This window comes from Papaver somniferum, chromosome 1 (assembly GCF_003573695.1).
Source record: "Papaver somniferum cultivar HN1 chromosome 1, ASM357369v1, whole genome shotgun sequence".
NCBI classification, from domain to species: Eukaryota; Viridiplantae; Streptophyta; class Magnoliopsida; order Ranunculales; family Papaveraceae; genus Papaver; species Papaver somniferum.
Genome location: NC_039358.1, coordinates 206692855 through 206698015, shown reverse-complemented (window position 1 = coordinate 206698015; position 5161 = coordinate 206692855). Strand labels below are relative to the sequence as shown.

Sequence of the window (5161 nt, the reverse complement as noted above, 5' to 3'; positions counted from 1 at the left end):
TTTATGCTTGAGAATCTTCTCTTATGATATAAGATTCACTCAAACTAGATCGAAGTATCGACGGAGATCTTTAGACTATTTGTAGATCTAAAGACGTCTTGTGATAATTCATCGTTAACAGACTTCGTTCTGTGTGTGATTGATCACAAGAGATGATAAGCATGCAAGTGCGACACTTTTATACCGACATTTATACTAGTTAGGTCTCGATATTTCGCTAATAATTATATTTTAAGTAAGTTACAGGAATTACAATTAAGATCCGTCATCCGGAAAATAACCGGGTAATATAGAAGCTAAATGGCGTTTGAGGCGAAAAACATCAGAATTAGAGGTGTGCAAAAAGTCCGGAACCGCGGATTTCATCCGTATTCGTCCGCAAAATTGCAGGTAAAACCAATCCGCAAGATTTTATGGGCCGGACACGGGTGGGATTTTCAAATCCGCACTTTTAGTGGTTTGGTTGCGGTTGGACTTTGAAATCCGCGGACTTATCCGCACCGTAGGGCAAGAAGAAAGATCAAGGAAACATCAACAAGATATCAAAACTCCAAGGTAAAAAGCTCCATGATCCACCTGAGATGACACTATCCTTTGCAAGGCAATGGCTACCAAAGCCGCAACATCCACAACAGTCACTTGTCTTATCTCTTCTTCTAGATCGGCTTTGCATTGTTTCAAACTCAAGAAAGCCTGTAATATGAATAGCCAAATTTTATTAACCAGCTTGTTGCAATAACGAGGCTTAAACTCTACATACACAATCAGATAATTTAGATTGTGTGTACTGTGGTTGATAGTCTAAGACCCACGAGATCTGATGGGAGTTTTTGTTTTTTTGAAAAGGATCTGACGGGAGAATATCTTACATTGTTCTTATTCGAACAGCAGCATGAGCAGCTCGTTGTGCTGCTTGGGCGCCACCAACAGCTTGTTCCTCTGGCATGAACATGATAAGCTGCTTATATAAGCTTTACTTCATGAACAGGATAAAATTAAAGACGAGTAAATATTTTTGTTTTTTAAACTAAATTTACGGTTAATCCGCATCCGGTCCGTATTATCCGTTGATCCGCGGTTGTTAAATCCGTGGGTGATTGGACCGGACACGGTTGGATTTTTTGAATCCGCAATTTTGACCGATTGGATGCGGGTGACCTCTAATCTACATCCGTCCATCCGTTGCACACCCCTAATCAGCATGACTCATGTCATTAGAGCTTCAAATGTGGCTGGCCTGGTATTTTATATATAGCATAGAGCTGGCAAACAAGCCAAAAACCCGCGGGTTGGCTTGATCCGGCCCGTAAAAACCCGCGCCCGGCTTGGCTTGTTTCTAAACAAGCCGGGTTAGGGTTGGAGAAATGTCGGCTTGTAGGAAAACGGGTAAACCCGGACCAGACCGTAAACCCGCGGGTACAACCCGTATACCCGTAATTTCCCCATATACCGCATGTCACATAGCGCTGGCTTAGTATGCCGCGTGTCCCCTCAGTTAATACCGAAAGAAAACTTCTTCTTTTTGGTTAACCCATCCTCTCTTATTTTCTTTCTCTTCTTCTGCAATTTTTCCTTAAGCATAGCCAATCTAAGTTAGATTACAAGGAAAGAAGATGAAGTGATTCAATAAATTTGTAAATCTCGGCATCAAAGGTTCGAGAAGTGAATACAATTTTAGGGTAACTTTATAGGTTTTTGTTGGTATTAATTTTCGATGCCTATCCTAAGATTTGATTGAATTTTTATTTTTTTTATTGATTTAGGTTTCTGTTTGATGTAATTTCAGAACTCTGCAACAATTTTGTGAGGAACTCTGCAACAATTCGATTTGGATCAAGTAAGTAATCAAACCCTTATCTGTTTGTTCCCAAATTAATGAAGTATGATGATTTATCTATGAGTTGCATGTTTGATTAAAGTCAGTTGTTAAATTGGTGTTCAAATTCGGGTGTTTTCTGTTCAAATTAGGGTTTATAATTGACATTAGTTGAATTTCAGGGAAGTAATAACGTTACTATTTACTTAGTTTTTCATGGGTTTAATTCCAAGCCTCAATGTGAATTACATTTTGAACTGTTTCATCACACGGTAGTTTTATGAGCTTTAATTGTTTGTGGAAATGTCTAAACAAATTGTTATTTGGTTTTGAATATGTAATACTTGTGGTATATCTAGCCATGATTTTAAACATATTGGCTCCAAGCTTTAACTTTTAATCTTACTTCTCCGTGTTATTTTTGCCATGTGCTGTTGTGCACAATGTAGATTGCAATGTATAGGATTTGACCAGACAAGAATTTACATAGATTAAGAACAATGATATTGTATATGTTTTTGGGAATTTCATTTTACATCTCTCTGTTTTTAGTTTTTGATGGGTTGAATTTATATGCTCTTCCATGTATTAAAAGGCATATGGAATGTATATAAGATGCTCTAAATGTGTATGATCTTACTGTATAAGAGCATATTGGTTGATATCATCTGAAAACGCACCAGTATGGGGGGACAATTTAGGTTTTTTTTGAAGTCAAGAGAGTGACTTGAAGTCTTGAACCTCCGATCTTTGCTTAAGTTTTTCCATTTTTTCTTGCTGATGCATTTGCTAAACTGACTAGCTATCTTTTGAATGCTTACTGATGTGTTTTTTTATGTAAGGGGATGAATATGTTGTATGCACAAGCTGCTGGAAGAGAAGATTTAGGAGAAAAGTTACCAGATTGAAAGCCGAAGTACCAAAAGGATTACCAGATTGGAAAAAAGAAGAGAAAGAACCTTTAGGAGAAGAAATTTCAGATGTTCTATTATATCTAGTTCAACTTTCTCATTATTGTGGGATTGATCCTGATAAAACTGCTCTTAGAAAAGTTCATCTTAATGTTATTAAACAACCAGTGATTAGATGGATGTTAGGCGTTACAAGGAATTTTTGTAATTTGTGTGTTGGTCCTTGTAAATCTGTCATAAATTAAGTTGTTTAATTTTTAATTAAACAAGACGGGTTAACCCGTGAACCCGCAAGCTTTACCCGCTACGAGCGCGGGTTGAAGAAATGACGACCCGTGAAGAATAACAACCCGCAAGCTTGGACCCGTTTTAACCCTTAACCCGCGGGTTGGGTACAAGCCAGCCCCGGCCCGCCCGTTTGCCAGCTCTAATATAGCACCACTCAAGCCCGGCCCACTGGTGGCTACGGAGAAATAAGAAACGTGGCCTCATTTCCTCCACCCCATCACATAAACAAAACAGATATTCATTTCCTCATAAAGCTGGTGATGTTCTTCACAAAGAAAATGGATCCGAGCTTAATTTCGTTGGAGGGTGTCTCATTTCTCCGAACCACTGTTGCAACCATTTTCTATGGCGTGAGATCGAGACAACACGGAATTAGGATCTGATGTCGGAAGTTACAGAGGCAATTCATGGCAGCAGCTCTTTGAAAAGGAGATCCGAAATTCGTTAATCTTCAGGTTGCTGGCATCAATCTGAGATGGTGAATCAAATAGATGGGTATTGATTGTTTGTGATGTATGTTGTTGGTGCTAGAATTGTGAAGAGATAATGGAGATGGAATTGAACTGCAACAGCAACAATGGAGTTGGGGGTGTTGATTTAATTCAGTGACAAGGGGTTCTCGACATGTAATTGAACGCTGAAATGGGTTCTGGCTTAATTGGTTTTCTATGGAGCTGTACTATGGAATTTGGGTTTGTTGGTATGTATCAAATGAAGGAGAATCTGCTGGCTACGGTACACACGGTGGTGATTGCTCGATTACCCAAGATGGAATTGAGAATGTTGTTGATAGAAATGGAACTGCAGGAGTTGAGAGAGAGTGAAGACATGCTGGATGGGTTTAATTGATGTTCCTGAGGCGTCGATTGTGCTCGATGGGTGATGGCAGGCAACGTTAGCTGCTGTACCGCAGCAATGAACAATGAGAAAGATGACCTGGTTGTGTTTGATGGACAGTATTTCGGGGTTCTGATACAGTGAAGTTTGAATCATCTTCTGGCAGTGATTGTGAAGATTTAAGATGCTAATGTTATAGGTGTCGTATATGGATTATTGCTCTGAGTTCTTAGCTTATACTGAAATTGGGGTTGCTAGCTACCAATGCATTGTATTTGGCCTGAAATGATTTGTTCAGGCAGTGCCTAAATGTGGAAGTCAGTTCCATGTGATTTGGGTTCAGTTTGGTGTTTTGGTTTAAAACCATTGGGTGGTGAAGTCAGTGGTGCTTGGTGGCCGGGACTGAAAAGTTCACAGGAACAGAAGATGGGGTATAGAAATAACAGTTGTGGAGAAAGGTGTTGTGGCCAGAGTTGGATCTGGAGATTGATGTTTAGTACTGTATTGGGCTTTGGCGCGATTGGTTATCGAGTCCAGAGGGGGGGAGTCCCAGCAGCACATAAATACCAGACTCAAACTCAAGGAGGGGACGCCGGATACAGGGAAGAAAACGAGGGTATTGTTTTTCTTGCTATGTTTTGCTAGTTTTCCGGGCGACGGATGAACTTGTAGATGTTAGTTTATTTTGTGTTCTAAAACAAAGTTAGTTTTATGCTTAATGATATTTGAGTGTCTCAATCAATGGTATTTGATTTATAGTTCTTTCATGATTTATGCCACCACCAGTCCACCACCGCCACCAGTCCACACCACCACTAGCACTCCACCACTGCCGGCGACGCCGCCGCTAGTCCACCACCACCGCCCGTGGTGTCAACAACCAAAGTTGATCCAAAAAAAAAAATCAGAAAATAAATAAAAAATAATACGGTGTCAACAACCGAAGTTGATCCCTAAATATGATATCAACAACGGAAGTTGATCCAAAAAAAATAAAATCAAAAAAATAAAATATAATAATAATAATATAGTGTCGACAACCGAAGCTAGCACCATAATATAATGTCAACAACAGAAGTTGATCCAAAATGCAAAAATCAGAAGAAAAAAAAACGAAATATGATATCAACAACCGAAGTTGATCCCCAAATATGGTGTCAAAAACCAAAGTTGATCCCCAAAACAAAAATCAAAAAATAAAATAAATAAATAAATAATATAATGTCAACAACAAAAGTTAATCCGCAAAATTAAAAATTCAGAAACTGTTTAGAGTTTATGGTATCAACAACCAAAGTTGATCCCAGAA

General features: G+C 39.0%; 1 long non-coding RNA gene across 1 annotated transcript; it reads left to right on the top strand.

Moving 5' to 3' along the window:
• The first annotated feature begins 1495 nt into the window (after positions 1-1495).
• On the top strand, positions 1496-4619 carry LOC113314025. The gene is made up of 3 exons (XR_003342226.1): positions 1496-1679; positions 1787-1837; positions 2659-4619. It is a non-coding gene; the product is annotated as an uncharacterized LOC113314025 (long non-coding RNA).
• The last annotated feature ends 542 nt before the right edge of the window (positions 4620-5161 follow it).